This window comes from Parus major, chromosome 9 (genome assembly GCF_001522545.3).
Source record: "Parus major isolate Abel chromosome 9, Parus_major1.1, whole genome shotgun sequence".
Classification (NCBI taxonomy): Eukaryota; Metazoa; Chordata; class Aves; order Passeriformes; family Paridae; genus Parus; species Parus major.
The window spans coordinates 746767-770904 of record NC_031778.1 but is presented as its reverse complement, the minus strand read 5'-3'; the positions used below and the strand labels follow the sequence as shown (position 1 = coordinate 770904).

General features: G+C 41.8%; 1 long non-coding RNA gene across 3 annotated transcripts in view; it reads right to left on the bottom strand.

Annotated features, from left to right (window-relative positions):
* LOC107208574 overlaps nucleotides 1-20513 on the bottom strand; it is a 58723-nt gene extending 38210 nt beyond the window's left edge. For 2 of the 3 annotated variants that reach the window (XR_001523266.1, XR_004498807.1), the window contains exon 1: nucleotides 20378-20513. This is a non-coding gene — a long non-coding RNA (uncharacterized LOC107208574). Of the gene's footprint in view, nucleotides 1-5932; nucleotides 6219-20377 lie in introns of those variants that run through there. The other variant, XR_004498806.1, reaches the window with a different exon arrangement.
* Between the last annotated feature and the right edge of the window lie 3625 nt (nucleotides 20514-24138).

Here is a 24138-nt window from a genome sequence, read left to right as displayed (position 1 = left end):
TTCCATAACTTTCACTCTGGTTTTTATTGCTTCAGTACTAAAGAACGACTCAAAGGAGACGTGTGGCTACGTGCAACAGCTGAGTGTCTCTGGTGAGCAGTCCCAAAACAACAGCACAACTCTGATGTCAAGTCTGCTCACAGTTTAAAAGCTGTGTGATGATATGTAACCAAACCCCTAGCAGGGCAATTTTCCTTCTGAACCTCTTGAACTGCTTCTCCTTGCAGGTACTGCACTATCCATCAAGTTCTAATGTGTCCTGCCTGATGCTCCAAGGCTTCCTCTCTTCACATGGCTGGCACCTGCACATTCCTGAACCAGCAGTGTGTATGGAAGGACCCACTCAGGCAGCTTTAATATTTACCCTGTCACCACATCATGGTGGTGTAGGTAGGCTTTAGCATTAGTTTTATTCACCATCAATACTGTTTACATGAATTCCTTTTCCAGGAGCAATATGTCTTTTGCAAGTTCCTATTCAGCACGTTATTCTGAAAGCCATAAAAAGAAATCAATAGCATCTAATCTGAGTGTGACTCACTTCTGTGATTTTGGTTAAAGGAAAATTAACTAATTAGCAGCCATCTAGTTTTATTTACAATATCAAACATTGCCAAATAGAGTTTAGCTTTCAATACAGTGGTCCAGATCCAATAAAACACTTAAATCATGCTAGTAAAAAAAAAAAATAAAAAAAAAATCCATTCATTATTTTCTATGGTATAATTTGAAAATAGAGTAGTTCTCAGATAATTGCCAAATTTCCATATTTATAAGAAGATGGCACATATGGGGATAATAGCAAAAATGGAAGTAACACATTTCTATTAATGTGGAAATTCAGAAATTATTGGAATTATCTGTTATAAATCAACTTTCTCATTTTTTTGCTGATGGAAATGCCATTTATGCACTACAATAAATTCCAGAACTCGTACTAATGCAAGTCCCCTTCCACTCTGATAAATCAGTGTAATGGTTGTCATGCTTATCCTCAAATTTGGCAGGAGTTCTGCTCTTAGATTAAAATGGGTCAAGCCAATCCTTGGTGCAATACCACCACAGGTTCTGAAGCTGGAGGGAGGAGGGATTTGCTGACACAATTTTGTTATTTGCTTAGTTCAGCTGCCCCAAACAAATACTGCACAGCCACGAGGCAGCCACATTATTCACTCCAACTGACCAAAGCAGGCAGATTCCAAGGCAATATTTCATCTGCTTGCACTGGATGAATGATTTAGTGGAAACTGGCAAGAACAAGAGATTTTTCAAGGATTTATTTTTATACCAAGATTTGCATGTTGCTTGATCTCAGGGTGAAGGTGTCATCTTCCACAGAGGAGTGCAGCAGTGGATGCCTTCGTGTGGAGCAGAAGAGTCTTTCATCTGCCTTTATCTAGAAACCAGTCAGATGCTGAAATTGCAATGTTTTTCCCAAGTGTTGGTCCCTTAAAGACATTGTTCCTCTTTCCCAGAGGTGGTTTCACAGTTGTGTGACACACCTAGATGTGGCAGTCAGTGTGAGCTAACAGCTTATACCAGAGCCTGACATGGGGCTCCTGCTCTCACTTAATGCAAAAAGAGAACACAAAGGGTTCTGCTTGAGCCTTAGCACTGTTCCCCCAGTTTCTCCATGCACAGAATTTCTCCTGTCTCAAAATGAACATAGGAACCTGTGTCAGATATTTGCTGCTTTAAATTAGGGTGGTATTAAGGTATCCAGCCTTTTGATGTTTTGCCTTGGTAAGGTCAATGCAGGAGCTCCCAGGCTTCCCAGTGAGGTTTCCCATCCATGAAATACATCCCAAGATGATGCTACTGTAATCAGATCCTGAAAAAGGATCCTGCCAGCCCTTCTCAGGTGGCACCTGCTTGCTGCAAGGCCTGTAAGGCAGTTGGCTGGACCAGCACTGCACAGGCAATGTCAGAAGCAGCAGCAAACAAACGTCAGCAGTAACACCTTCCCTGTTTTGCCACAGCACAAATTCACCCAGAAAAGAGGAAATGCTGAAGCTGCATCCACTGACATCAGCTTCACAAAACTGTCTCTACAGGGGACTTTTTCAACCTGAAAAACTCAAACAATGGGCTGCATCACTACTTAGCAGTAGGGTCTTTGTAAGCATGAGTGAGGAAAGGTGGTTGTCACCTGCTATGAGGATGGATTTGTTAATCACAGGGAGATGTCTAGAAGAAAATTTTACTTTTATCCTGTGCATTATTAAGTTCTAAGTGCATCCCAAGGTCTTCAGAGGGTCCTTAGCCCACCTGTTCAGAACAAAAGCTCTTCCATCAATATTCCTATCTCCTGCCAGACTCTGCGTTGGTTCTGCACAGCTCATGCAGCACAGAGCAGGCAGCTGGGACACAGGGTTAACACAGCACTGGACAGAGAACCTTCTCCCAAATAAACCAGTTCCACAGGCAGGGCTCCAAATGGTACCAAAGGCCAATCCTGTCACCACACCACGGTCAATAAGCCCATGAGAATCCTTTGTACTCTACCTTGTCACTACAGCTGGGTTTTAACAGTTTGGCTTCCAGCTAAACAGTGACCTTCCCCCAAAGCCACTTCAAATGCTTTTATAGCAGTGCTCACACGTGGAGGATGGAAATTCAGAAACACCATTCATGCACAGGTTAATGAGGAGCCACCAGCCCTGCTGATACCTCCTGCCCTCTGTGCTGCTGTGCTCTGGGAGAATCCACAGAGAACCCTCTGCCACCATCAGCGTGGCTTCCCCTCCTACCACAGCCCTCTAAACACAAAGAATATTCCAGAGTTTAAAGGTCAAACAGAAAAAAATTGCAGGATGATGACATGAATAATTTGTTTCAGTAATTTAGCAGCACTGGTTTGTTGTGATTATTGCTACAAACTCCTTTCATATTTACAACTGTGACCCTTTTAATATCTGAATAATTTATATACAGCCATCAGTGATGTGTGTGTCAGAGAACCAGGAAAATTAGCTCCTCTACTGCTCCCTGACTCTAAGAGAACACATTTTCCCATCCAATTATATTGTTTCTCTGTTGTTTTCATTTTGAATAAAGAGAAGTACCATGCCAAGGGATTCTGAATTGGAGCCACAAGATGATCTGCACTTAAGATGCAGCCATACAGACAGACCCATTAGACATGACAATAAATCCCACCTTCCCTACAAGAATCCAGTGAGGATCAAGAAGATGATGGGAAGAACTGTATTTTTCACCAACTCACTCTGTGCTGCAATTTAAAATCAAAACCAAAGAACAAAAACAAACAACTCCAAACAGACACTTCTCCCTCCAGCATGTTATAGAATAAAAGAGAAGGAGCTGAGGAAGAAAGAAGTTACACGTTGTGACACCTGCTTTAACTGCATGCAGCCCTTATGGGCAGCTGGGATCCTGGAGGACATTGAGGGAAGTCCTGTAACGTCAAAAACCCAGAATAAGAGGTGTTCTATAAATACTGAAGTCAAACCAGGAGATAGATGGGAGATTGGTAGCACTAAAAGTGGAAAAAAAAAAAAAAAAGATGGAAAAAGTGAGAAGAAAACTTTAATAAAAGGGCTTGAAAGCCTGAGGCAAGTACCAGAGCTGTAATTTTCATTAGCAATCCCATGGGCTGACACCCTCCTACAACCCCTCTTGTGCTCAATACTTCAACAAGACAAATCAACAAGACAAATGCAGATAAGACAAAATCAATCAACAATCAACAAAACCAGCTGATTTTTATGTAACATGAGGCATGCCTGACAGACTCACTTTTGTGCAGGAATTTGATCTACCAAAAGAGGGGTCAGTGGAATCAAGGTGTGGCCATGGCAAGTGAGGCTGGATGGGAACTTCCCTTAAGAAATGGCAATATCTGGAACAAGTTTGATGGTGACATGCTTAAGGGACTCATCAATCACATCTATTCCAGCCTAGAACTGCAATGGCAAGGCTTCCACCAAACAGCTCAAACACAGTGTGCACTGCATTACTGCTCAGCTCCAGCAAGATTCCAGATCTCCAGGAACTCCTGCAGGCACCGTGTCTCTGACACAGCACAGCTTTCCAACATCTACCAAGCTGTTTAGAAAAGGAGAAAAAAAAAACAATAAAAAACCCCAGGTCTGCTTCCCTGTCTACCCATGAGGAGCTCAAGCACAAAACATGAATCAGGAAAGCACCACTTCAGCAGAAAGGTTGTACAATATTTTCTGCTGCCAACCAAGGGACAGCTGTGAGGGATTGTTATCCCTCCTTCCAGGAAAGGCACAGACAACAGCTGCCCTGGCTGGGACCAGGCTTCACCCAAAGCCAAGGGGAGGCATAAACTTGCCTTTTGACTTGACCTTCCCAGCTGCTCCTAGAGTATCCTCCTTCCCAGCAGGTTTATGTCAAAGCCCAGTTGTTGATTCTAGATCTAGATTTCCTAGTTAACACAGGCTTGCTCTGATACAGCAATGCATAATGCAGAGCCCAGACCTGCTCCTCTGAGCACAGTTTCCAGAGACTAAAATGCTAGAGAAGGTGCTCTCAAACATTTCTTATACAGAGATAATTCCAGGGACTAAAACACTGGAGAAGGTGCTCTCAAACATTTCTTATGCAGAGATAATTGAGGAAGCATTAAGGTATGAGCCTGCTACATTTGCAAAGCAGGGGGGATTTGGAACGCAGGAAAAATGAAAAGCAGATTAAATGCTTATGCTTAGCAGATGAAAATCAGGAAAAAGTACACTGATTGTACACATTCTCCAATATAACAAATAGAAGACCAAAATATAAGATGTGTGGCCCAACAGCTGCGTTACTTTGAGCTGCCAGAGCCAAAACTTAGAGAATATTCCTTTTGCTGATTGAAATCTGCAAGACACTTCAACATCTGTTAGAACAAGATGCTTGTTTACCACATTCCCCTACAAAATGGAATGATGTTTCTTACCTAATGTACTGAAGAATTTTTAGATGAAAGAGGGATGTTTATGAGATCCATGCAGAGCATAATTGAAAGAATATTTCTGGATAAAAATACCATACGTTTTGTATTTCCATCAAACCTATAAATATCTCTCTAACAGTTTGGGCCCATAAATACCATGATTGGGAAGAGTTTTATGCATTTGCTTAAGGCTTTCATTACTTTCAATTATCAGTTTGCATCTCATTTCCCTCCTGCTACATGGCAGCGTTCTCCAGGATAAACTCTGAGGTGTCAATAAGAGCACAGGGACGGGCACAGAACGGAGCAGTGCTGGGGCACACAGAACAACCTGGCTTCCTCAGGGATTCCCACACATTCCTCCCCCACCACAAATGCCACGTCCTCTCCACACTGTGTGACCCACAAGATTTATTTGCTGCCTTGGTTGCAGGGTAAGAGGGGGAAAACCTTCAAAATGCAAACCTCCAGGAAGTCCCAGCTGCAGAGCAGAGCTGTGTAATGGAATTCTTCCTGCACAGCACAGCAGCAGCAATAGTGGAATGGGAGCACACAGAAAGAAATCTAAGCCCAGAGACACAGAAATTACATTTCATTACTACTGACCACATAAGAAATTCTTACTCTCTTTATAAAAAATAATAAATTAAAAAACATCAGTGTTTGTTTTCTAAATCCTACCACTGAAAGAATCCTGTCCCCCATATGAACAGGGAAAACTGCCAGTATTTTAGGGAAAAATGCCATTTTCACTTTTTTTTTTCCCCACTGTGTTTTGGTAGTACAAGAGCACTGTTTGCCCTTGTTTCAAGAAAAACTATTTTACTGCCAGTCATGTTAAAATCTGGTTTCTGCACTACTTTTCCACCACTCCCTCAGAAAGATATTCTAAGAAAAATTGGCCTTTGCTTATTTCATTTTCAGCTTAGTTTATACAATAACAGTTTTTGGATGCATGAAGATTAAAACAGAGTTTAAAAGTTGAAGAATTCAACACTATGCACCCACCACTATAGAAGGTATAGAAGCTGCTGAAGTCTCCTGGAAGAACACACAGGTGCTCCACCAGAATTTTTCAGTGGGACTGTAACTCGAGATTACAGTGTTTGAAGTATTTGAGGTTCCATGGTCTCTCCACTCTGCACTCAGATCAATTTTTGAGCAATTTCACCTTTACCAGGTGAATGCCAAAAGCATTCTGTGGCACTCCACGAGCTGAGAGCTTGGAGGGACAGCCACCTCCACCAGTCAGGAAGACAATATGTTGTACCCAACCATTTCCATGATCAGGCTTTTGCAGCTTTCTTTAAGCTAGAAAGAAGAAAAAAAGGAGGAAAAATATTATCTCTGGAATTGGAGCCTGAATTCAAATTCTTCAGCCAAATTCAATGTCAAATAAGGAATTTTAAACAGGATTTATAGTTTAATAACAAAGTTTTTGTGCCTCACAGTACCAGTTTAAGTCATCAGAAACTCAACACTGAATACACAAGTTCATTTCCCAGACAGTCCAAAACTAAATGCAATTTCTTTCATTTTTACTTTTTCCAGTACTGTTTTCATTTCAGGTTAATAGTGTAGCACTACAAGAGAGATAAAACAATTTACAAGTGTGTGTGATACAACAGTTATTCAACAACTACTTCTTAAAGATAAGTGTTACCACCATTGTTCAGGCAAAAGAGCAATTTTAACTTTAATTTTAAAATTTTAATTTAAAATTTTGATTTGTAAGTGGCTGTTAATTTCCCACTGCTCAAAGCACCTTCTGACCATGAGGACACTGTATTTCCACCTCACCATTTTAATTATTTATCAGGTGTTCATTGGAACAGAGCTCCCATGAGTTTTGCAGGGTGATGATGCCATTCCCAAACAACAGCCCCTATCCTGGCCTATTCATCTTCCTGGAGTCCACAGGACCTATCAAGTCACACAAATGGCAGCAGACTGCTTTGACAAGCACACTTTGAGGGAGGAATAACATCTGCTTTAGGGCAGAATTCTTCTCACTGATTTACAAGCAATTTATAATTAATGCAGGAAAAGCCCTTTGGAATAGTGATTTTCCATGACAGCCAAAGCTTCCTAGGGGAAAAAAAATCCAACACAAACAACAAAAGAAAACAAAAGAAAACAATTAAAAGAAAGAAACAAAGAAGAAACACAAAGTGATTAAAGTGACCTAATGGAAGCAGATTAGAATTCAGCCAGAGCTCAGTGGGATGCAGCAGCAGCTGAGTCCCTGTTCCTTCTGTCTCAGCCTCCCAGGGGTGTGGAGATCTACAAGGTTTAGAAAACACTGCCATTATCAGGGGAGTGTGAGGTATCCCCAGAGAGCTCCAGCTTTCAGAGAGCCAAGGAGAGCTGCAGGAGACCAAATGAAGCCACCAGTGTAGAGCAGCAGCTGGAGCACGGAGCCAGGGAGGTCAGGAGAGCAGATGGGATGTGTTTTATTGTCTTAGGTGCAAACTGTGATGCTCCAGGCCCAGGTGGACAAGTGCACAGGATTGACTTGATGTGAAAACCTCAAGAGACCAAAGTCAATGCACATGGCTGGGCTAAAGGATCTCCACAGACCTTGGGATCAAATGTGCTGTTTCTCTTGGACCCCACAGTCTGAAGACACTCCTGGAGCTATCTGCAGCAGCAGAGCTTTTCCCATTTCCTAACTGTTCACTTCCTGTGCCTGCTGCAGCAAAAGCACCTGGACACACTTTGTGCAGGCAAGAATGACTGACAGCACAGAGACTCTCAAAAGCCATCCCTAAATGAGGGGTTTCAGACGCTTTCCCAGTGCTCTGGGCAGAACTGCAGGGTTATGAGCACCACAAGTAACACAAGTTATGAACCCTGTAGCCTCACAGATGGATTTCAGGGGCTGGGGACCACCAACACCAGCTTGGTATGTTCTGGACATGTGTGCAGCAGCTGCCCTGGCTAAACCCCATTCCAAGCAGCACTTCCCTGCACAAGCTTGCATACAGGCTAAAACTAACAGGATCTCTTCCATTTACTGACAATTATGAAGAGAAAACGTGTCCTGGACACCCAAAACCAGGCAGAACTCACACAGAGGGCAAAGTCTAAAGCAGGTGTGTGCCAGTGATCTGATTTGCTGTGTTTTGGTTTCCCAGACATAACATTAGAGAAGAGTTTTTATAATCTGTCTCATAAAGCCCACCTCAAGGGATTAGGCTTTTGAAGTAGGCTGTTCCAGTGCAGTGTTTCAGGACATTTTCTCTCGATGTTAGACCTGCTTTATGTTACTCATCTGCCTTATTTTCTTTGGGCATATTTTCTAAGTGTTTCCCCCCATCAGTTGTTGTAAGTCAGTGCTTTAGGACAGCCCAAGCTTTGGGAAAGCACTGCTGCCTTACTCTGACTGGTTAGTACTAGTGTTCCACTCAGAAATCTAGGGCAGAACTAGGTAGGTTGAAGATAAATTGAAGAGTACTGAAATATTAACTTCCAAAAGCAGTTTGAAGGAGGCAGACTCCACAGGAAGATTACAGATTACCAACCAGGTCTGGGCATTTGGAACTCAGAACAAGGAGCCTCAATGTACAGCTACCATTCAGGAAAGAGTGCTTCAGTGCTCCTTCCAGGATAGTGGGTAGAACAATTTCCATGCCTTGTGTTAATAAGAGAATTGATTTACTGAGAATGCTTTGGTATTGTGTGGTTACAGTCTAGTGGAATAGTTACCCCTTCATCTTAACTGACTCCTTCACATCCATCCTTAGAAATAACACTGGAGGGAAGCCAAACAGGAAACAGCACCTCCAGATCTGCCAAAATACCATTTGATTAGATTGGCTATCGAGAAAAACCACTGGAGATGTTTTTCTTGCTTGAAGTCCCACAGCTCATACACAAACACTTTTACACCCTTTGAAACAGGTGCAGAACTGCCAGCAACACAAGAATGGTGTTTCCCAGACACAGTCTTTGTGCTAAATCAAATCTACACACGTTTTTCAGACTATTATTTCTATTCCTCACCTTGCAGAACTTGGCAATGGCTCAGTCAGTGTTGCAGTTGCCTTGGAGTGATGTGCCCTAGGGCCCATTACTGTCTGCTGAACCATTTTGCCAGGTTAATAATCTGGAAGAAGCTTGTCCAGGTAAAAACACCACAATAAAGATCCAACCCTAGTGGTTATTTTCTGCAATTAGACTGCAGGTGAAGAAGGCTTTGAAAATTCTGAGATAGAAAAGTGGGGATGAGAATTATTTTGAATCAAAGTTGGACAGCAAATTTGGCTTCAATGAGCATAGCCTCAAAAAGTTCCCCTTTATTAACAGTAGTTATGGAAGTTAAAAAAGCACTAATATAAGAGTACAGCTTCCAAGTACATCACTGGTCCACTTGCAAGAGTTTCACAGTTTAAATTTACTGTGGTAAAGAGCTTGATGAAATGGCTCTTAATAGATGAAAAAAAAATTGAGCTTAAAACTTAAAACATATTAAATTTAGAATTTCTATTTCTCTGTTTTCTGTCTGATGATCACAATGCTTCATGACAGCAGAGAGGATTTTCAGTAGAATTTATTTGCCTTCTAACTACTACCCTGGAATGACAACCAGTTGTGCTCTATTTCACACTAATTCCACTGGCAGTACAATGGCCACTAGGCAGTCAGGATGGTAAAAGTAGTACAAGTTCTCTAACTCTTTGAAAAAATATTTATTTCCATAATTACAGTGCTGTAAATAAAAAAAGGAAGCTCATCTACTCCCATTTAAATCAGGGGCTCCTCACACAACCTTTTCTAGTGCAGTATAATATTACTTTTTAATGGCCAATACCTCTTCCTGCCTCTATCCTGTTCTAGCAGTGAATATAAATTTAGGATGGCATACAGGAGACAGTGCCCAACTCAGCTTATGCTCTAAAGATCTGGATCAACTGACAAGTGAAAACTACATTTACAGGACATTCTATAATCTTAAAACCCTTTCTACTAATTTCACTCTCCCTTGAAGATTGCAGTTCAATATCTGAGAAATGATGGGATGAATGAAGAGAAAACTTGAAATACAAAAGTCAGAGAAGAGACAAATGGAAGTTTCCACCCTGCAAATAAAATGCAGCCACAGAGAACACTGAGCAAGGAAATGAGGAGGGTTTGCCATCCTTACACTGGCTCAGAAATCCTCTGAAAGGCAGTAACAAAACTCAGCATGACCATGTTCTTCCCTTTCAAGTCTTAGAGAATTCCTGACCAAACTCTATGAAGAAAGATTAGTATCAAGTACATTGTAAATTACATTTTTTAGAGGTTTCCTGTTGCATGAAAGCATTTTGCTGGAATTTTTTTACAGTTTATTGGGTGTTTAAAGTGGAACCAAGAAGTGGTTATAAGTGTAAGCATTCTTCTTACCCTGTAGATGAAAACACACCTCCATGTGCATCAAACCCAGCACCAACAGAAGAGAATCAGTAAATGTGGGGTTTGGGGTTTTTTCATATCTATCATGTGTACATTGCAGGGGAGTGAGGCCACATATATAAATGTATAAACCCCACAGTGTTTGCCTGGCTTTGCCACACACCAACCCATCTGAAAGTATTATTTAACTGACTGAGCAGCTGGCAGGGGTGCAGAGGAGAAGACTGTCTCCTTTCTTGGATGACATTATACCTCCCACATCAGTGATTCATTCCTCTTAGCCTTGGGAGAAGCAGCCTTCTTTCCTGCCTTATAAACACATTTGTGAATTATCTGGAAACACTGGTGATCTCTGCTCAGGATTCCTTCCCTCATCCTGCTTCCTCCTCACTTCAAACAGCCTCTTAAGAATTTTAGGAGGCAGGCTTAAATATGTATAAAAATATAAAATATTTTATATAAATATATATACAAAATAGAAAAATATTTTTATTATTGTTGATGATTTCGTTGGAGAAAAAAATAATTCAATCCTTAAAAGGTTTGGGAAGAGGTCACACATTTAAACTGCATCTGTTCAAGAGCTAAGTGTGTTTCCTGTGCTTTCCACATTCACTGCCAGTCCAGGAATTCACAAGCATTTCCTAATGCCCGTGAAAAAACTCAGTCACAAGATTTTCACCACAAATTGCAGGAAAGTAGGATTTTTAAGAACTATTTCTGGAAATTCAAATGCTAGACTGAAAGTGTTTCTTAATGGCATATTTACATGCTTGATGCTAAAATCAGAAGTAGCCCAAATGTCTACATTTTTAATGAAAAAACATGATTGACCCAGTTTTTAATCACACAATCTGGTTAAAAACCTTCATGCTTTTCAAAGAATATCGTGCTTTCTAAACTTATTTATATAAATTTACATTCAATTCAGTTTAGGGTTTTTTTCCTCTCCTTTTTTTAAGTCTTTCTTTCTACTTTTCTTCTCCAGGAACTGGATGACATGATAAATGCAAGCACCCAAACAGAATTTCAACCTGAAATTCACTTCAAATGTTTATCAAAGATTTGGAAAAAAAGCTTTTCTTAACTACTTTTATGAGTTAATTGAAATTTTTTCTTCGCTATATATTTATACACACACACACTATACATAGTAAACAGCAATAAACATACTCTCACCCTGATGATCTGAATAAGATTTCCTCTCTGTATTCATCAGTTAATTTAAGTTTCTAATTTGAAAGAACTTTGCAGAGGTGAGTTCAAGCTTCTACTTGGTTTTGGACACTCTTACCTTTCTCTGCAAAGAGAAGCATAACATCAATGGCAGGAATACAAATGGCACAGGCTCTTCCTTGGATCATAGAAAGGAGTATCTGGAGAAGCTGATAAAGGCACAGCTTGCACTATCAGGGACTGGATTTCTGCTGATTTAAGAGCCCTCATTTCTACTTTCTTCATAGGAAGCAATATTTTTCAAATGCTGAAGCCTCTTCTGGCAGGTTCAGCTTTGTCACAAGCTGGTTGGTAGTCACAGCATTTTCAGGCTATAAAAAGGAAACAAAGCTGGGAGCTGATCCTGAATACAGGGTCTGTGGAGAGTGGCTGAAATTACCTCAAACTGATTTCATCAGTAAATGATCACAACTGAAAGAGGGAAAAACAGAAACAGGGACCAGCAGAAAACAAGACAGTTCTCCTAGGAAAGCAATTTCAACAAGAGATTATAATTTCTGAGAGATAGGGATTGCAAAGTATAGATGTCTTTCTAGGTCCTTCAGGATAAATAGCATGACTACAAAGAACAGTCACTCTGTAATCATAGATTATATTCTGACCTTAGTGACTGCCAACATTAAGATAAGTGAGGTTTGCTTCCAAGTCAACATCCAAGCCACTGAAGACAGGCTCTGTATATCCCTAATCAAACACAGCTCCAGCCCTGATCTGTGTGAGGTGAGAATTCTGCTCTGCTCTGTTCAACCCCCCCTACATTTAGTCCCAAACAGAAATGTGGAAGTGCCACAAGACTGCTATTCTGAGAGAGTAAAACAAACATCTAAACAGGACAGCATAAGTCTGCCTCAAGTGGCATTTATTAGTCAGCCTTTACACACATACAGCACACGGGCAGGCAGTAAAGCCAAACACTTCAGTCTAAATGTGCACTTTGAATATTTCATTTATACAACTCTGGATGCTAAATGCAAAAAGGAGGGAACAGAACCTGTGTGAAACTCAGTCACAGGCTTCTCGTTCTGGCCTGAGAAAGAATCCAAACAGTCCTTGGTAAAGGACAACAATCCTTGCAGGTGGAGTTTAGGAAAACAGTCCAGGGGTGATGTTCCACTTAACCAGTGATGGTGATGTGCTGCTTTAATGACCAATGAGAGTTTCACCTCTGGGACTTTCTCCAACATGTCTGTAAAAGAAGACCAAGAATAACAAACTTTGCTCTCCTGTTCAACACACAAGAGAGTCTGTGTCCTTCTCACCATTCCCAGTAGAACAACATCCAAGTTCAGTGTTTTTCCCCCAGATGCCGATGTCAGGAGGTGTTTGGAGCACAGTGCTCAGCTGAGCAGGGAGTGCTGCTCACACTGGCAGAGATGCTCCTTGCAGTCTCATGACGTGTCTTTCCAGAGCAGAGGGGAACAGGGCAAGCAGTTCATGGTGCATGGAGATAAAACACAACACAAGCCACATTCAGTCATTTACCAGCATAACTGGCCAGATCCCAGTCCAGTGGAGGCTAGCAAATGTGATGCCCATCCACAAGAAGTGTTGGAATGACAATCCCTGGAAGCTCAGGGCTGTCAGTGTCGGTGCTGGGGAATGTCATGGAGCAGATCCTGGGTGCTATCACCCAGCACCCACAGGACAAGGAGGGGATCAGCCCCACACAGCACAGATTCATGATGGGCAGCTTGGGCTCGAGCAACCTGATCTCCTTCCCTGACAAGAAGACCCACTCAGAGGCTGAAGAAAAGGCTGTGGATATTGCCCTGGACTTCAGCAACACCTTGGCAGTGATTCCCACAGCATCCTCCTGGAAAAGCTGTCAGCCCTTGGCTCTCCCCTGGCTGAAGGGTGGCTGGATGGCACAGCCCCAAGGGGACAGCTGGGGCTGGACACCAGAGAGGTTCCCCAGGGCTCAGGACTGGGCTCAGCTGTGTGCAAGGTCTTTTCCCATCAGCCACACAAGATCACCCTCAGCTGCTGGGCAGATGACTCCAGGCTGGCTGGGTGTTCCTGCTGGAGGGCAGCAAAGCCCTGCAGAGGGGTCAGGACAGCAAGAGGTTCAGTAGGCTGGAGTGCCAGGCCCTGCCCTTGGGTCACAACAAACCTCTGCAGAGATATGGGCTGAGTGGCTTTTCCAGCCTAAACAATTCCATAATTGTCCTTCCTTCATCTGGAAATGTTCTCAGCTACTGGGGAAATTTAGAGCCAAAGCTGTGTAATGCCGTGATCTGTTTTGACTTGCTAAATTTAAAATACAAATACACTCAAAGTATTTTCTGAAATCATGAAAGATTTTCCTGTTCTCACAGTTGCTTGCTATGATTCAAATGATAATTTGATGTTCTTGGGGTTGGGTTGTTTTGTTTTTTTTTAACTGCATGTTAGAAAAAATGGGATGTGCTTTACTGGAGCCACGTTCCAAAGAAAAACTCTGCTTTTGCCAGCTTTGCACAGGTAGTGTTTAAAGGTGTAATGCAATGGGGCCTGCTGGGATAGTTTGACAGACAATAAAGGATTGGTTGAACTGGAAATGCAACTTAGCAATGAATGAAAATCAAAACAGTCACAGCTGGATCTCAGTTCGTGTCTCGTTCATCACTAGTCAAGCACAGTCTGCAGTAGGTTTTTGTGCAGGCTATAAAAAATTCAAATTGTTTTTGTACTGTGATTTCATCATACTGAATTTTTAATATTTATAGGCAAACTTTAGGTAAACAATCATAGAAGACACTTAAATTTTCTATGACTGTTCAAGAATAGGAGAAGTTCTTACCACCACACCAGTATATTTCTAAAAAATTAATCAAAGTGTTTGTGGCTAAACTAACCTTGAATTGAATGTCTTTATCAGTATTCTTTTTAAGAAGGAAATGTTCTTCATTTGAAATATTAAAAGCTGAATTGTTTGTATTGAAAAATCTGAAATAAAACATATTGCATTTTAGGTTTCCAATTTTCATATTTCCATTTGCCTTTATGCTGTAAAAGAGCAAAGGGACTCTTCTGGAATTCCACAAAGGGTGCTCACTGTGATCAAATATGATGGTAAAATAAAAGGTAGCTCTTATTTGAAATATTTAACTTAAACTTTCAGACTGCCAAGATCCAGAAAGACATACCATCACTGGCCTGGATATACTATACCTGATTTTTCTGGCTTCATCATGGTAAAGTCATAATATCTCCCAAGGACACAAGGATTTCACTAGAAATGTCAGTGCTGCAATAATTTTACATACAACAGATTGTAAATTTTCTAAGATTAACTACTGGCACTCATAATAAACCTTGTTATCAGTGGATAACAAATTAAACTTTTAAATTAAATGCTGAATCAACTCAAGTTTTTTTCTGCAGAACAGAGGAAGCTGTTGAGATATTCAGGCATCACCAGAGTTCACCTCTTTGCATTTGTTGTATCCTGGTACTAGAGGATGTAGCCACACCTTTTGGATAGGCAGGTTTCTAGAATACAAAGAAGTTTTGCACTGCCCATTAAACAGGAGGCTGCATTAATAAAAAGCTCTTTTTAAATCCACATCAAGCAGAAAAATAAGTTGTCTCAGACTGTAATTATTCCTTAGCATCTTCAAGAAAGAAATGTGAAAAGCTGCTCAAAACTCTCAGTTTGCATCTATTTCTCCCTCATACCATCTGGGATGGCAGAGGGTGCCTGATGCAAAGCTCCAGTCAGGTTATCTGTGTTGATTTCAGCTGCCTTTGAATCATGCTCTAAAGGAGGGGATGCCTTTGAAAAGCACTCAGTCACAATGATGCCTTTTGGGGCTACCTAAAAACAGAGGCCAGACAAAATCAAGGGAATAAAAAGCAGTTCTATTTATTGCAGGGCCTTCAGGTACATTTAGGGCAGACAAAGCCCCCCAGGGGCTGCACCCAAAAATGGATGATGGGTCACAGGTTTTCACACTTTTATCAGTTTGGTCCATTTGCACATTGGGGGTTCATCTTCCAATTCCAGCTTCAGGGAATGAACTCATTTACCCCAAGTTTGCTGCCCCAACTCACTTTTGTTTCCATCTCTGGGGCCTGAGGCAGTGAGGTGTCCTTGATTGCCAGGCCTGGAGAGGAATTGCTGTGTCTGAGCAAAATGGGAAAGCAGCAGCTCCCAGTGTGTGTGGAGTTTGGAGTTACACACTAAAGAACTGCAGGATTACAGATACATGACAAATAGAAAAGCTAAAATCCTAAGGCATCAACAAGACCCTGCAAAGATATTTCAGCAGCAACCTAAGAACTGCATGGTGGACTGGCTGTCAGCTTTCACAAAACATACCAAACACACAAGTTTTGTTGCAAAGAGGGCGAGGATAGGTTTCTAGATCTTAAATTACACTTGTCTTGTAAGTAAATAACAACAGACTATTAGTGCACAAACAGCTGGGGAACTCCTCAGCTCTTCAGGAGTTCTGACACACAAGGTGTGTGTGCCTGGTTGGGAACTTGATGCTAGGTTTAGATCACAAAATTATCATCTCCTACCATAGTAAATACCTACCTCCCTCTGAGTGCTCTACTGCAGGTTTAATTTAAAGCACATTTTACCTGAGAAACTCAGGCACCTCACCTGAGCATCCTTTTGTACTGAAGATGTAAATTTGCCTTGAATATATTGCTATGAAATCTACACTTGTTGCTATAGACTAACAAACTCCAAATTTGACAGAGCACCTGATACCACGCTGGGCTGGGCCAGAGCTCATGCAGCTTATTTCCACCACTAAACACAATTCAGACACTGCTTCTTCAGCTCATTCTCAGGCTCCTCTTGGAGGAGTCTGCAGTGAGTGGCACCCCAGTAACATACCCCACCCATAAGTAGCATTTTGCTTTCTCGGGTGGTATGGGGCTTGATTGCCACCCCACGGCCTCTGGACATATCTGCCAAGCAAAGTGTGCTGCAAGTGTTCCTCATTTTCATGGATATTGGCCTTGTACAGATCTGCAAAAATAACTTTCTGCTAAAGTCCTTTCCAGCTCCTCAGTCCCTCCTTGTTTGTTACTTAGCATGAGATTATTCTGTCCTTAAAACATTTTGGTCACGGTATGTGAACACAGCATCTAGCAAAGTAGAGGTTCCTTTAGCTGTCCTGGCAATAATCAGCTCCTGCTTGGCCATCCCAGTCAGTCTTCTTTGGACAAGAAGCTTAATTCAGTAGAGAGTTTTAGCATATTCATATTTCTGAACACAAATGTGTTGTATTAATGCCTGCTTGCATTGTCCTTCAGCTGCCTCCAGAGATGGAGCGTGACAAGGCTTCTATCAGCTTACAGTTGATTGAAAACACAGAACTGTTTGTGGTACTTGTCTTACAAAGAAAAAAAAATCAGCATTCACAGTTTGCACGACAATTTCATTAAGCATCACAGCAGGGTGATGAGGTTCAGGCAGCAAAAAAAGAAAGGATCATCCTTCCTGGTGAACCAGCTTTGTTGGCATCCCGGAGTCTGATTCACATATCAGGTATTTGAAACAAGAAACCTTCATAGTGCTATTGGCACAATACCATGCAGGCTGTCTGCAAGGCTGAGAAGCAGAACTGAGTTAATTGCAGCTTGCAAGGACGGGCAGTCTGATCACTGGTTTGCCCTTTTCTGAACACAGAGGTTGACCTGGAGCACTCACAGCCGAGATGTCTGCTGTTGGCAGCCTTGCCTCAAAGGTCTCTCAAAGGAAGAACCATCATAACAAGAGGTCAGCTAATAAAAGGGTGAAAAAACCCACTTGCTTTACAATGTTCTGAAGTCTCCTTATGCAGTTGATTTCTCATAAAATGCTTCCATTTTAGTAGATGGTTATAGCTGTTTAAGGCCGAGTTGATTATGTGATCAAAAATTCAATTCTGCTTGAACATTATCCAGAGAAATCATCGATCTCAATGTACCTCTAGAAAGCAGAATATTTTGACCTTAAACAGCTCATCCCTGTTCCTGCTATTTTATTTTGTGGTGTTATTTTCATATCACGTTATTACAAACATTGAAACACAAATGAATTTCTGCACAACAGGTCTGCATTGTTTGTAGAGGTGGTGAGGAGTCCTCGGGCCATCAAGTGAGCTTGATATTAATCACAGTTCGTGCCACAAACCTGTGTGATATGGGCTGCAAACACTGACAGACTACTCATTTTTCTAATTAACCAGTCTTGGTGCCCTCTTGCTTCAAGGCTGAAAACTTGTGTAAGTCAAAATTGTTTCATTACACTGTACATCCTACAGCTCTTCCAATCTCCTGCACGACTATCAATTACTGCAATCACTGATCTGCCATGTGTGATATTTGGTGCCTGAGGCAGGCAAGGGAAATTACATGCACAGAACATCCATTTTTTTACACTTGGGGTTTAAAGCCCTGTGTACAGCTCGTGCAGGAGAAGGTCCTGAAACGCTGTGCTTGCCCCTACAGGAAACTAGAGAAGCTGGAGCAGGCTGTAAGGGAGAAGTTCATGTGACCATTGTGGGGTAACCAAGCTGGAAGGGTTTGGAAGGGCTGCTACACATCCCTGAATGGGGATACCCTTAGAAAGCAGGTAAACTAACCACTGTGACAAACCCTGAAGTGTTTATTTTGCATACAAACCGAGGGATGCAAATTCCCACATTTTTTTTTCCAGAAAGGCATTTCCAACAAGCACTATGGGATGGATGCTTGCTAGCTAAGTTAAAGACAAAGAGCAGACAGGTAGCTCTTGCAAATCCCCTGATCTGGCACCTCCAGCACACAAAGCCAGCATCTGACAGCACATCTGCTCCACAGCCACACTGTGCTCTAAGAGCCACCCAGCTTCAGGTCAGATAGGCTGGGATGCCTGGAACTCCTGGTGTTTTGTGCACTTGAGGCAGTTTCCAAACCAGGATGAAGACTCATCCACATTAGAATGCCTTAGCAAAAGCTGCCTTGGATTTAGTTCTACAGGAAGGAGTTACTCACAGCATTAGCATCTTAATCTTCTCAGGTATAACGTTATGTCCCTACATTTGCACTTACTTTTTCTGCTTAGTTATGCCAGAAGCCCTGGAAACCAGACCTTTACTGGAGCAGATAATTCCCTTGCATAATCTAGTATCCATCCCACTTCACACTCCGCAAGGCTGCTGTTCCACATCGAAACTCTGCTTGGAAATCAGCTGGGGAGAAAGACAGCTGATGAATAATGGATGGCTGTTAGAGCTTCTGAATAACAGGGCTGCTTAAGGGAGATAATAAAAGATAAATGTGCACTCCTGCACATCCTTTCAAACACCGTATGTTTAGCACTTTGTTCCGTGCGGTTTTCTGAGCCCATGAATTTGGGGAGAATGCATGGAATGGCACTGGAGAGTGGGTGTCCTTCGGTCTGACAAAGTCATTTAATGTACACAGAGGTCACTTGAGGTGTCACCTTTGAAGAAACCAACTAAAGCACTTCCTTGCATTCAGAAAAGGGGAGGTACAACACTGTCTTCCCACACGAGTGGTTGATGTAAACCAGCTAGAAACTCAGGCTCCTGAACACAACTCGTTTTCAGAGCTATAAATAGTTTTCAGATTCAAGGATCCAATCAACAGGTCTCCTTTAATCTTTTAGCTTGTTTTGAATATGCTTGAAGTGACTTTCAATAGAGGGTTTAATGTAGTTAACATGGATCAGTTTTGATATGTAGTGACCTCAATCATTTGCAGTCTTTTGAACATCAGACACACGCTGCTTCTGTGGTTTGGAAAGCAACTGCTGCCCAGACCTGAAATTACTACCCTTACTTCCAGGAACTCTTCTTTACAGTTCACCTTGTCCATCATTCCTCTAAATCCACTTACACATTGCAAATCTCCATTTCCTCTCTCTTCCAAACCACCAGTTTTCTCTGTGATGTATGCATTTATTCCTTCCCTGTAACAGTCCTCATCTCTTATCCCCCCCAAGGCACATTAAGTTCTTCCTAATCTTCTATCATTATTCTCAGTCACATATTTATTCTATTCCCAAAAACTCCTTCCAATGAAAGCAATATAATGGAGATCTATCTTCACACTGCCTCTCTGAAACACATCTGTTCCCATTTTGTTCTAATGATGTGTTTTCTATTAATTGGTTTTACATAGATTTGAAGGGGAAGAGCACTCTTGCCAGGAAAACAGTGATTTCTCTGAATAGCCAAATAATATAAATAATCAAATAACTTCCTAGAAAAAGTATTATAGTCACAAGCATCTATAGCTGTGTGTAGGCAATGAAAAAATAAGTGGACAATTAAGGTACCAAAACACGACTTTTTTGTCTTGAAACGTGTCCTTCCTTGAATGCAACCATTTGTTCTCACAGATCTGCACTTCTGAACATAAATTTGGGTTCCATCCCAGCACGTATGGGTACAGATTGTACTGGAAGCTCCTTTCAACACAAACTGTTAATGCTGAGTTGGGATCATGGAGCTGGTTCTGAGCAGCCAAGGAGAGACACTTCTCCAGGAAATATGACCTGGCAGCAGAACACAGCACGGTGCTAAGATGAAATCCAAGGCAAAGATACTGCTGTTCAGAAATGTATCAAATCTCACTGCTTATGAAGCTGTTCTAGTTCAGAGTTTTTCTGCTTAAACTCCTGTTAGGGTCTTGAGTGTTTACTTGGCTTCAGCAACACCCATGCTCAAGAAAATCCAGTCCCAGACTGTTCTTCTCCTTTTGGTTTTAATCAGAAAATGCTAGGCTGAAGTGACTCCATTGTTCCAGCAGTGCTTCATGAATTCACACAGGCTGACAAAGGCACCACACAGTCTGTGAACTCAAAAGCAATTCAAAAAAAAGAACACTCACCTTCAGATTTTGAGGAAGTTGTCTCGCTTGTTAAAACAGGCGCTGCCCCCCAATTTACGAGTACCTTCCATATGAGTTTACTTCCACCTTTGAGTAAAGACCCAGATACTCTGACAATCTCCTTTTCAAAGCTCTCTTCAGCTCACACTGCTCAGGTCAGCCTCCTGTCTCCCTTCCCCTCCTATTTACACCCAACCCCGTGGCTTGATCAGCCCGAGTTACCCTGGCAATGTTCCGTGTCCACCATCCCTGTGTTTGCTGCCCAGACTGTCTCCTCCACCCTGAGACAGGAGCATGCCAGCAGCTGCAGCAAGTAAATCCCAGCTCTCCCAGGCTCTGCAAGACTGCAGAAGCAGCCAGGTAATGGAAGAGATGCCAGCCTGAGACCTTGGATGTTACAGCATGCTGATTCCCTTATGTTAATCTATCACCATTTCCTCACCTTGCTCTGCCTTGGCTAAAGAGGATTTGCTTACTGCTCCTGCTTGAGGGGAGAGAATTCTGTGGGAAAAATATGTTCTTTGTGCAGTCCAAGGGCAGGGATGTTTTTAGTTCATGGTTTTGGAAATTATTTCCCAATTTAATTATTTCAAAATACAAGATTATTTTTGAGAGGTATTGTCATCTTTTTCCAGCAAGACTCTATGGGATAGCTGAAGGATAAAGATTATTTCAGTAGCCCTTACATGCCTTTGTGGACACAAGGATATGTGTCTTGACCATAATCTCTGGTACACCTAAGCTTAAACCCATGATTGAACCCTCATTTGGGGCATTATGACCTTGGTTCCTATTTAATGTCCTGATCTTGTCGGGGTGGTTCTCCAAATGCCAGCTTGTGGAAGGCAACACCGGCAGGCCAGGTGTGAGGCTGTACCCTACAAATGTTTATGTCAGCTCCAGGTGTTTCAAAGTGGCAATCCTGAAGCTGAAACCTGACCAGGGACACTGCTAAAATCGAGAAGACCAATTTTAGAAATTCCTGCCTTATGCAATATTGCTTTGCTAAGGCTGTGAGGGTGATTCAGAGCCACAAAGATGGACTGAAATGGATGGCACACCAGAAAAAATGCAGCAGTCTACAGGACCAGACCCGGATGGTTACAGACCAATTTTCCTTTGCTAGAGCTGTAAAAACTTTCTACACTTGTAGAAAAGAGTGGAAAGTCTATTTTATACCACAAACAGGACTCATTAGGATGACAGCACCTTGGTAACATACCCTAGATCCTCTAAGACTGACCTTCCTGGCCATTCAGCACAGGAATTTTCTCTGACAGGTTTGTGTCAGTGTCCTGTGCAATGACAGCCTCAGTTTACCCCCTCTTCAGATTCTTCTGATTTCCAGCCTAGACTGTAATCCTTTTCTGCTAATGCCAAACAAACAGTAATCTTGGTTAATCTGAGTGAGGTACATTTTTTATTTGTTTCTGAATTGCTTGAGTTTCCTCTGTCTTTAAGGTATCTCTTCCAAGGTCCTTTATGCAGAATTATGTCTCCAACACTGGGACTGTTTATACTATTAAATCACTTTGAAGATTCAGAAAATCTGAAGTTTTCTTCAGATTTGCTTTAGATTTCCACTTAAAATATGAGAAGCACACCTTGGCTGGTCCTTTACTTTGCCTGGAGAATATCTGAAATCTCCTACCTTGCATGCTGCAACTTCATGGTCTCCTTGAACACGAGGTGGCTGCTAAAGCTGTCCTGTCCATGACTCAGAGGACAAACAGAACAATCACAGGTCAGCAAAATAAAAAGAAAGAGTTTTGAAATTGTGCAACTGTCACTTTGCATGGAGTTTATCTGCAGAAATCCTTCCCTGTACTGCCCTCCCAGAGAGCAGCCTTACTCATTTTGAGGCCTTCAGTGATGCCTATCAGGAAGAATATCCTACCTGGAAAATAACATTAGGGTTGGTGTAGACTCATTTGACAAAGAGCATCTTTTTAAAGTCTATTGTTGGGTCCTCTTTGGCAGTAACTCCTCCCTGTGAGCAGGATCAGCCCTCACCTTCCCATGGATAACAAATAAATTGCTTTTTACAGGTGTTCTACCACCAAAGGTAAACCTCACACTTAGATCAGCTAAGTGGGGGGTTCATTGTTTCAGCATGAGTAGGTTTAGCATCTGTGAAGGTAAATGGACAGAGGTCCCTCTAGCTCAGGTTCCCAGCACAGAAACACCACACTCTGCTGCAAACAGGGGTCTCTGGAGAAGAATTCATAAGCTCATACCAGTGCAGCACCCTACAGTAATTTTGCACAAATTGGCACAAGGGGAGCCTTTCAGCAAAGCCTTCCTATTGCCATGCTGTTGACTGAGTAGTGTTTTGGCATAAAACACAAGACACACATTAGAGCCCCAACACTTGGAAGCTGTTTTAAGATTACTCCAGTGCTATTCTGCACATGCAAAACCAAGTTTTCAAGGTATTTGCTCATTCCTTTCAAAGGACACTCCATTTAATTTCCCTTTTCACTGAGACCAGCATTTAGGGGCTTTCTGTCAGCAAATACTGCACTTTCAGGGAAATCTAAAGGCTGCCATCACAGCTAGCACAAACGGTAGTCACTACTGACTTGCTTGAAGGCCAGTGGCAGAAAAGTGAGTTTTCAAGTTTTTTTTTGATGAAAAAAACTTGCCTAGCTCTGTGTTACAAAGGAAGATGAAATGACCAGTCAGACTGACACATTTTTGTGTGCTGTTCCTCAGCCTGAGGTTTGTTTTCATGCATCACTGTTTGTTTTGACTGTGCTGTTCCTGCACACACCTCATTTTTTTCCTAAAGCAAAGTACTGTTACTTTTCTTTTTAGTTTCCTGATTTGGGGAAATTGTCTTTCTTCCCATCAGATGAACTAATTTCTTCTTTTTCTCCCCAATACCTAATTTTTAATTTGCTCTTTCTCCTTACAGTTGTTTTGACTTAGTTATATGCTACCACGTGACCACAAAATTACTTTTTTCTATGCTATTTCATCTCCAAAACACAATTTTATTTTTTTTTTGAGAAAATGAAAAAATGAGTGACAGGTAATAGAGTCTAAAACAGCCAGGACAAAGCTAACTAAACACAGCCATTAATGACACCTATTTGCTTCTCATACACTTTGCAAAAGCAGCTGTGCTCCTATTTCCAGTTCCACACTGACTTCCACTTGCAAACTCTAGAGGGAACAGGAATTGCTTGGCCAGACCACATCATAGAAACAAACAGAAAAACTGAAAAGCCCAGAAAATTGAAATGTTTCCACCAAAGAAACAAATTACATTGGAAAAGCCTCAACCAACCTAGCGTTTACCTTTATCAAGACACACAAATCTTAGTTCTATGAATAGATTATGCAGCAGTTTTCCACATTCATTGCCAGCCTGCAAAGGCACCTGGCCAGGCCTGACAGATTACTGCCAAAGCAAAGGGCCACTGCAAGCAGCCCCACATGAGCAATCTGATCTCTGCCATCCCAGGAGCTGTGCCATCAGGGCTATCAGCAGCTCACAGCACCCAGCCTTAAGGTGACAGCTGAACAATCTGCTAAACACACATTCCGTGAAATTAAACATTAAGGGATAACCTAAAGCCTCCCACCCAGTGGGGTCTAAAAGCCATTAAAGCCTGCCTCTTACAGAAGACATTTTACAAATGCAAATCTACACCCCAGCCCCTGTAACCACTGTGCATGCAAAATGACTTGGACTTTTGCTATCTGAAATACTCTTTTTTTTCCTTATTTTTTAAAAAAATTATTTTCTATTATAT